Consider the following 10,898-nt stretch of genomic DNA (forward strand, 5'->3'; position numbering starts at 1 on the left):
TGGCATTTCATACGTTGACTGCTCACATGATTAAAAACACAGATACAGACAAACTACTGCCCAACTACCCACTATCCTGAATTGGGAAAGTGGCTTTTTTAACCTGAACGCTTCTAAATTTTTCCTCTGGGATCAAACAGAAACAAGTATAGCTTCTCATTCATACGACAATCCTTGAAATACATGAAAACATCTATCACATCTCTGCAAATCTTCCCTTCTTCACAGTTTGTTCTTTTTCAGTCATGTCCGACTCTCCATGACACATTGGATCACAACTTGCCAGACCCTTCCATCTTCCATCTCCTGAAGTCTGTGCAAGTCCCTGTTCATTGATTCCATGACACTATCTATCCATCTCATGGTCTGCCATCTCCTTTTCCTTTTGTCTTCAATCTTTTCCAACAAAAAAGTCTTTCCCAATGATTCTTGTCTTCTCGTTATATGGTCAAAGTATTTAGACTTCCCCAGGATAAGCACCTGAAGCTCCATAGAAAAAGGAGACTCTTTGCCATCCTGATACACTCATCCTTGCTGCTGTCTAGCTCATCTATTCCCTTACTAAATTGGGTGTTCAAAATACATCAAAATCACTTTCATTAGTCTTCATTTTCCCAGAAGACAGGAATAATCTTCTCCTTCTTGGACACACAACGGACATTTACGTTCAAAGATCATAAATTTAATCCTAATCAGAGCTTATCAAAGTACAACCATTTCATCTTCACAGGTAAATAAAGCTAGAGATGTTGACTTGTCAACCAGCTAGTAAGTGTCCAAGGCAAGATTTGAATTTACATCTTCCTGACTCCAAATCTAGGCTGTTTTTTTTTTTTAGCAGCTTGGCCAATTTATAGCAGTCTCCATTTTCCATTCCCTTTATTTCCTTCTCCCCCTCATCATTTAGCCTCCTTCAGATCTCAGTATATGCGTCATTTCCTTAGGAACTCTTTTATTATCTCACCATCATCTAATTCTGTCTAATTCTCCAAGATGATTTAAGCTTGAATCTAGGGACCGTTTTATTTCTGCCTTGTCTCCAGTACATGTCTGGCAAAAAGTAGGTGCTTGATAACTGTTTACTGGACTGAATATATCTGGACATTCCTGTTCATGCACAAATAGATTGAAACCTGGAGTCTGACATTCTGCTCTGTTCCATTCTCACAGGTGGTGTGGGAGGCTGTTTAAAAAAATAAGCTTCATTGGTCTGGCTTTAAAGGAAGGCTGTCCTTATGCTGGTCACTCTGTAAGTGCCCATAAAAATTTATAGGCTAACATACTGCCATGCACTGGGTTTATTGTCCTTTTTAAAATCTCCTCCACTTTTCCCTCTTTGAAGCTCCGAGCTAGGGAGTCAGTCGCATAATTGGTACAGCATGGGAAGATGCTGGCGACTCTTACCAGTCGTAGCAGCAGTCAGCCTGGGTGGCTTCCTGAAGTGGATGCCGTGGACTCCAGGCGGATAATGGACTGGCTGTTTCATCAGCATCACCTCTAAACATTTATTGGACTATGTAGGTACAAGGTGCTAGATGAGTCTCTGTGAGCACATGTAATCTAGCCAGGAGAGATAAGAAATGTACATAAAGAACTGGAGATCCAGGCAATATATAGTGAGACAAATGAATGTCACACACACGTTAAAAAGTCTTTTCTATCTGGGAAAGGCAAGGGGGACTTCAGGGGCAGAACCTTAAGGGATAGGCAGAGTTTGTCTAAGTGGAGTGGATTTTCCAAGCAGGGAGGAATTTCAGTTTGTTACTTGCTATCTGCTGGACTTTAGGCAAATTCTATTTCCCCACTGTACCTCAGTTTCCTTATCTGTAAAATGCACCAGTAAAATGTAAAATCTGTAAAGTTTCCAGTTATGCTAGAAAACTTGTTGTTCAGTGATATCTCTGACTCATCATGACCCCATTTGGGGTTTTCCTGATCAATACACTGGAATGGTTTGCCATTTCCTTCTCCAGCTCATTTTACAGATGAGAAAACTGAGGCAAAGAGGGTATTTTGCCTAGGCTCACATAGTAAGTGTCTGAGATAGATTTGAACTGAGGAAGACAGATATTTCTGATTCCAGGCCCAGAACATTGTCCCCTCTTAGCTTCCCACTAGAAAAGTGCCATAGCCTTTGATCCTGTGACACTACTATTAAACATTTATTCCAAGCAGGTCAAAGACAGAGAAGAAGGTCCTATATGTACAAAAATGTTTGTGATCCCAATTTCTGTGGCAGCAAAGACCTAGAAGAAAAGTGGATTCTTATTGGATGAACAAATTATTGACAAGTAACAGACATAAAAAAAATTCAGAGAAATTTATATAGACTTAAGTCCGGAAGGCTTATGTAGACTGAGGCAGAGGGAAAACAATTTACAGGCTGATTATAATGATTCAAAGGAAAATAATACTGAAAGATTTCAGAATGGTGAATGACGTAGTGAACAATTGAAACTTTTGAGGACTGATGGTAAATTATGATTCTCATCTTTCCTCCTAGATATGGTGACTTGTAAAGATTAGCTACCCGTATTCTTAAAAAGAATGAACTCATCTGAGATTTCCTGATTTCAATAAAATTACACATGGTCCCTAACTGCTTGAGGACCAATGGAAATACACATGTATGGACAAAATTCTAACTCAGTTCTTCATAATTCCAAGAGCTGTGCTCCATTTCATTCATTCATACTTCTTTCCTTCCCTCCTTCCCTCCCTCCTTCCCTCCCTCCTTCCCTCCCTCCTTCCCTCCCCCCTTCCTTCCCTTCCTTCTCTCTCTCTCTCTCTCTCTCTCTCTCTCTCTCTCTCTCTCTCTCTCTCTCTCATCTTTACCTTTGAGAAAGGGGAGATAGATGGAGTAGTGCATAGAGTACTAGACTTGGAATCAACAAGATTCATCTTCATGAGTTTAAATCTAGCCTCAGCCATATATTAGCCATGTTACCAAGTCATTCAGCCCTGTTTGTCTCAGTTTCCTTATCTGTAAAATGTGCTGAAGAAGGAAATGGCAATCTACTCCAATATCTCTGCCAAGGTGCAAACAACTGCAATGACTCAACAAGAACATTTTCTTTCTTGACCAAAAAAAAAAAAAAAAAAAAAAAAAGTTTATTTATTTTAAATAATATTTTATTTTTTCAATTACCTGTAAAATTAAAAAAAATTCTTTAAAATTTCCATTACAAAAATTTCTCTTCTCTCACTCCTCTCAAAATAGAAAAATATAGATTATATATGTGTTATCTATTTGATGTAGATTATATATGTGCATTCACATAAAACATATTTCATATTAGTCACATTTTCAAAAAGTTCACATTCCCTTTTGATTTTTTTCCATTTTTTCTTTTTCTTTTCTTTTTTATATAAAGCTTTTTTATTTTCAAAACACATGCACAGTTTTCAACATTCATCCTTGTAAAACCTTGAGTAACAATTTTTTTTCTCCATCCCTTCTCCCCACTCCCTCCCCTAGATGTTAGGTAATTCAATGTAAATTATACATGTGCAAATCTTTTATATATATTTCCACATTCATCATGCTACACAAGAAAAATGAGATCAAAAAGAAAAAAAATGAGAAAGAAAACAAAAAGCAAGCAAACAATAGCAAAAGAAGTGAAAATACCAGTTGTGATCCATGCTCAGTTCCCACAGTCCTCTCTGTATTCAGATGGCTCTCTTTATCACAAGACTATTGGAACTGGCTTGAATCACCTTATTACTGAAAAGAGCCACATTTATCAGAATTGAAAATCATATAATCTTGTTGCTGTGTACAATGTTCTCTAAGTCTCTCCAGGCCTCTCTCAAATCATCCTGCAGATCATTTTATAGAACAATAATATTCCATAGCATTCATATACTTTGACTTATTTAGCCATTCTCTGACTGATGGATATCCACTCGGTTTCCTATTCCTTGCTACTACAAAAGGAGACAATTATCACATTCTAATGAGAGAGACAAGATACATATGACTACCTACAAACAAGAGGCATGATGGATAAATGAGAGATAATCAAGAGAGAAGGCAGTGACATTGAGAAGAATCTATATTTCTTTGATCCTTCTACCCTCTGATCTATTTGGGCCTCAGTTTCCTTATTTGCAAATTAAGGGAGATGGTCTAGATCATCTCCTGGCATCCTTTGTGCTCCGGCTTTGTATGCCCCGACTGGCCCAAGAGCCCCAAAGCCCATCCAAAAGCCTGGGTATTGAAGCAAGGCTACACTGTTCCCTGGGCAGGTCTTGCTGTCTTTCCTGAATTCCATTTGCCTTTGTGGTTTGAAGCCAGTCCCTGAACATTGTGTAAACACAGTTTAGTGTGGTGGGGAATGCATTTTTAAAATGTCACTAATTACCCAATGGCCTGTAACCACTCTTTCAGGGATGTAATTGGTCTGTCATGTAAATACCTAATTAGGGACTTGTGAGAATGGAGCCTATTTATGGGGCATGTGCTGAACGGCAGGGGCCCCTTAGTCCCCTCTTCCTTAGATCACCAAGGGAGACAGTGCCATCCAGCCCCTGCCTCCAAGGCAGTGAGGCAGGGACATATTTTCCAGTCTGTGCACCAATGACTGTTTGGATCTGACCGGAGGCCTCCACATGTTTGCATGGAGGGAGCTTGGATGTTGCCAAGGCTGGTGGAAAACAATGGCCCCAGTTCCCCCTTCCCCTTCCCCCTCAGTCCACAGCACCCAGCCAGCACTTACTCATTTCTAACCCAAATAACTCACAGATGTCATCTTTCTCTTCGTCTTCTTTCTTTCCCCCCAAAGTAGCTGTCAGGATGCCAGCTGTGCCTTCAGGACTCCTCTGAGGTGTTAGCTCGATTTAATTCAACCCAACAAGCAGTCTTTAAAGGTACCTACTATGTGTGGCACCCTGCGTTGGCAATGGGGAGCCATTATGTCAATCCCAGACACTCCCCCCGCCCCCCAATCCCATATAGCTTCTCCAAGGGTGAGATATTTTTCATTTTCTCTGAATAGAAGCTTCCCCCCCCCTTCCCTGGGAAAGGATTGTAGACATCACTTTTCATCCTCCGAGAGTTGTTCCCTTTATGATCTCCCATCAGCATGGGAAGGGCATAAACATATTGATTGCCTCTGGCCAGACAGTAGCCATTACTCCAGAGATGCAGAGAGAGACTCAGTGGCTTTCTGGTCTCTCAGACTTAAGGTGTGGACATCAAAGCTCACCCCTCCCACCCTGCCCCTTATTCTCTCCCCCAACCCTCCTCTAATCCAGTTTGTTTTCCTTTTAAGACATACACCTCTATCAGGGAAGTTTAAAAATGGACAGAACTGGACAAATCAGGTTCCCATTTGATCCAATCCATCTCAAGTCCTAAATGAATATTTGTTAAATATCTACTAAACTGGGGCACTCAAAGGACAGAGGGCTTGTCCTGGAGTTAGGAAATTGTTGGTAAACCATTTTTTACTCATGTCCAACTCTCTTTGGGGTTTTCTTGGCAAAGATACTGGAATGTTCGCTATTTCCTTCTCCAGCTCATTTTACAGATGAACTGAGTCAAACAGGGTTAAGTGACTTGCTTAAGATCACACAGCTAATAAGTGTCTGAGATTACATTTGAACTCAGTCTTCCTGACTCCAGACCCAGCTCTCCATCCATTGTGCTATCTAGCTTCCCCCACTTAATCTTTCAGAGATTCATTTTGTTATCACATTCAGGTGGCTGGACAAGATGATCTTGGATAGTCCTTTTTAATAGCAAATCTATGACCCTAAGGTCCTATACACATAGATAAATCAGTACAATGTGATGGGAGGACAAGAGGAAGATACCACCAATTGTGGGGATTAGGAAGGCTTCATTGTAGGATGTGGGACCTATTCTAAGCTTGGAAGGAAGTTAAGGATTCTAGGAAGCAGAGATGAGAAGGGAGAACATTTCAGGCAGGGGGAAAGTGGAATGTCAAGTTCAAATACCAGTAAGCAAGCCAGAGGTGATTGATAAGAAATGAGTCTGGCCAAGCAGTTGACCACCTCTAGCTTCCTTTTTTCAAACCTTTTTTCCTCAAGGGCTCACCAAGCTTCTGTTGTAGTCAGAGAGAATCCAAATATTCATGCTTAAGAGTTCTGGCCTTAGGGAGTCAAAGGAGCAAGTTACTCAGGAAAATTGTAGTCAAATAATGATCTCCAGAAAAGGGAAGCAAAAGAAAGAAAAAAGTATCTCATTCACCAAGAATTCTCTGGGTGAGAAAAAAAAAATAGTACATCAGGATGCAAAAATTTGGAGAGGACAGGTTTGTAATGTCCCACTAGATTTTTAATTTATTTGTTAGTTCATTTATTTAGTATTGTTTTATTTATTTATCATTTTGGTATTCATTTGTTGTTTATTATTATTTATTTTGTATGTATTTTGTAAATTATTTATTATTTATCAGATTTCTTTGTAACCCTATATATTTTGTTAGCAGCTAGAAATATAATTTCATGAAGGGATTCATAGGCTTGCCAGACTGCCATAGGGGTCTAGAATACACATAAAAAGTAAAAAAAAAAAAACAAGGTGGAAGATGAAGAGGGTAGAAAAAAGTAGATCCTGATTGAGAACTAGAAAAGACCCCTTAGGTCATCTAATACCAACCTTACTAATGTAGATGTTATCCTATGATAGAAAGTAGAAAGATTGAAGTAGATCCAAGATCTAATGTCAGAGTGGATCTCACAGTACAATTAATTCCTTACAGAAGCAAATTAAAGTCTTGTTATTTTATAGAGGAAAAAAGATGAGGCTCAGAATAATTAATGATTTGACCAGGAATACATACAAATCCAGAGCTCTTTTGCAATGTTTCACAAAACTCTCAGAACTTCCATTAAAGGGACAATAGTGGATACAGGTTTAGACTTGGAATCAGGAAGACTGACTGAAGTGTCTCAGATATTTCCTTGCTAGAAAATTCTAGGCAAGTCAGTAAATCTTTATTGAGCCTCAGTTTCCTCATCTACAAAATGGGATAATAATAGCAATTACCTCACAGGACTGCCATGGAGATCAAATAAGATAGCATACATGAAAGTATTTTCTGACTTGGCAAATATTAAAAGTCTGGAAATGTGAGCTATTATTAATATTAAATCATGTGGTGTTACAAAAAGTAAGTTAAAAAGACGCAATTTATGATTTTAAATAAAAACACAGCTGTGTGACCCTGGGCAAGTCAATTAACCCCAAATGCCTTGCAAAAATAAAAATATAATAAAGATACTTCATTTTGACTTGCTGAGAGAAACTGTAGGGAAATAATGGTCTCCAGAGAAGCATTCACGGTGCCTTTTTACAAAAGAGAAGAAGGAGAAAGAAAAAAAGGATTTCATCCACCAATCAATAGAGAGTACATCAAGATTCCATGGATATGTTTTTTATTGTATTATTATTATTTAATATTATAATATTTATATGTTGTTATATAATACTTTATATTATTATATTTTATTATTATTTTATGTTTCCAAGATTATAAATTTAAAATGGAAAAAGATCTCAGAGGCCATTTAGTCAACTTTATAGATGAGGAAACTGAACTCAGAGAGGTAAAGTGATTTTCTTGAAGTCACACAAGAAGGGATAAAGCAAGGACTCATATCTACGTTCTTCAGTTCTAAGCTGGACACTTTCCCACTGGCCTGTACTATAGGTCCTTCTACTACATTGATGGTGATCCTGGCACAGTTCTGCCTTAGTTACCTTAAAAGGTTTTGTTCAGCATTGAGTGAACTTTGCCCAGGGCAAAGGTCCACAGTTCAACAAATGGCAGTGTCCCTCTTGAGTCCTTGGCCGGGCTGAAATTACAGGGAGCTGGGAGTTCTTGATACAAACTTTCAGCTCCTCTCTGACTCTTGGAGCCCTCATCTTTCTTAAAATTCCAGTTCAGATGTCCCTTTCGGCAGAAAGCGGTCCGGACCCTTATTGATGATCTCTTCTCTCTCTCCCCACCCCCAAATCTCCATACATTCCAACTCTTCTATTTGCCCTCTAAAGCCCTTCATGGTCAGCCTCCAATCCATTATTCCAGGCTCATTTCATACCATTGCCCTTCACATACTCAGCCAACTGGCCTCCTGGGTATTCTTCAAAACACACATCTCCTCTCCAGTCTTCACACCTTTGCATTGGCTGTGATCTAGACCAGATACACACCTTTATCTTTATCCTCTGGAATCCCCAATTCCTTCAAAGTTTAGGTCAATGCCATTTCCTATTTTCCTGCTATACATTGCTATTAGTATTAGATTTTCTATACTCTCATGCAAGGAGAACCCAGAAGTCAAAATAAGTTTTTATTTTTTTTTGCAAGGTAGTTGAGATTTAGTGACTTGCCCAGGTTCACACAGATGTTTTTTTTATTTAAAATCACATTGTTATATGTTATATGTGTATATATACTTATGTATTATATAGGTGATATATATATATATATATGTAGCATCATACAAACATGTATATGTGTATATGATATGTAGTTTACCAAGTCTTTCTTGAGATACTGAACTATTTACACCCACACAGATTCATATATGTGTGTGTACATACATACAGAGAGAGAGAGAGAGAGAGAGAGAGAGAGAGAGAGAGAGAGAGAGAGAGGAAGAAGAGGGGAGGAGGAGGAGGAAGAGACAGAGAGAGAGACAGAGAGAGAGAGAGAGAGAGAGAGAGACAGAGAGAGACAGAGAGAGACAGAGAGAGACGGAGAGAGACAGAGAGAGAGAGAGAGACAGAGAGAGAGAGAGAGAGAGAGAGAGAGAGAGAGAGAGAGACAGAGAGAGAGAGAGAGAGAGAGAGAGAGAGAGAGAGAGAGAGAGAGAGAGAGAGAGAGAGAGAGAGAACGAGCGCACCTCTAGTGTGAGGGCTTGCTGAACCCTTTTCAGGCTTATTAATCTACTTTTGGTGATCACCTTATTCATTCAACAGTCATGTCCTGATCGAACCTTCTTGGCAGATGGACTAAGCCAGATTGAGGGTAATTGGGGGGTCTCAAACCTATTGGTGTGGCAGGGGGATGTCTACCTCAATCACTTGAAGGCTGCCCTTATTGCAATGGGCAAATGAGTGTAGTTTGTTCGTTGGCCAAGAAAGCAGCTGAAGCAGGTTCTGTGGAGTACTTAGAGCTGGTTCCACGTGGAAGACGCCAAGGTCATTGACTGTATCCCAGGCCATCACCAGTTCACTGAACTTGGATGAGTCTGAAAGGGAGACTGAGGTTTATGAATTTGTGCAACTCTTGTCTATTTCAATCTAATTCATGCACAAGTCAAGACATCACCTGTGAAACCTGTTTGAAAACAAAGGACGAACAGCATCTCTCTATTTCCCTACTTCCACACACACATAGAATATATGTAGTTGTATATGTGTACAAATAATATAAGAATGTATGTATATATGTGTGTGTATATTTATGATCTCTATAATCAATATGATTTATAGTATGTCAATAACTCTTGATGTACTTATCAATTAGTATATATTAATAATTAGTATATAATATGCATAATACATAGATATATACATACTTATGTATATATACATATATAGTATATATGATATATGTATATGTGTATATGTGATAGAATATATTTCTTGATATATTAATTATCAGTGCCTCCCCTCCTTTTCTTAATTGTATATGCAATATTATTTTCTTATATATATATATATATATATATATGTATTTCTTCTGAGAAAACATATTCTTATCAAGGGCAAAACATTTGCTATCACCCTTGTATCTCCAATACCTGTCATATAGTGAATGCTTAATAAATAGTTTTTGATTGATCAGCCTGCATATATTCTGTATTTACTTATTTGTGCCCTTTTGTTTCTCATCCCCATATCTCAGGAAGATGTTAGATCCTTAAGGGCAATAACTCATTTATTATTATAGTTGCACCCCCAGCATTCAGGACAGAGTCTAGTATGTGGGGATATATCTGGCATTTAAATATCGTTTTTAAAGTTGACAAACTGAATTACATCTGTGATTTCATTTGACCCTTATACCAGCCCTGTGAGGTAGATTATTATATTATTATTATTATTATTAAGAATAATAGTATTATATTCATATTATTTTATTATTATTATTTTATAGGAGAAGAAACTGATGTTGAGAGAATGGAAGTGACTTATCCACAGTCACATGATTAAGTAAACGTCTGAGGCAGGATTGGAACTTCCTGAGTACCAAACAAAGCTCTGTCCCCTCTGCCACCTAAACACTGAAGACACACATGGTGCCACTGGACTGGCCTGTGGCCTAAAGGTCAAGTACCTGAGTCCCAGAGATCACTGGTCCACCTCTTCTTCTTGAGGTACACTTTAGCCCCAACAATTGGTCACCACCAATGACTTCAGCCCAGTTGCAGTAAGTCGCACTTGGTGGGGGTGGGTTAGGAAGCACAGCAGACACCCTTCCTTTTGATCTCTTAAAAGACAAAACTGAAGTGTTAGCCTGGGTATTAAAACACTTAGCTTCCTCTCCACTGCCTCTCCTCGGCAAAGCTTTTTATATAGAGCATGAGGACCCATAAATAACGGGGGCTGACATATAAATAAATACAGCTGGGAGCCCACAAAGGCTTTGACAAATGCTGTTTATTTAATTTCTTACGTGTGGTCCATTCGGGGTCCAATTGGAAGACTTGCTAAGCTTTTAAGAGAATAGCTTATGGGCTTAATCTTGGGATTCCCCAATTTTTGCTCAGGGCTTTCCCACTGGGGTCAGTAAAATGGCGGGACTGTACACGACTGGGGAAGGGACAATGGTACGTCTGGAGGACGGGGCCCTGAGGACCCCACTGGCTCAAACATTCTACCGTCCGTCGATTAGGATCTGGGGGAAGGGGAAGGG

The sequence above is a fragment of the Sminthopsis crassicaudata genome, chromosome 1 (assembly GCF_048593235.1).
Source record: "Sminthopsis crassicaudata isolate SCR6 chromosome 1, ASM4859323v1, whole genome shotgun sequence".
Classification (NCBI taxonomy): domain Eukaryota; kingdom Metazoa; phylum Chordata; class Mammalia; order Dasyuromorphia; family Dasyuridae; genus Sminthopsis; species Sminthopsis crassicaudata.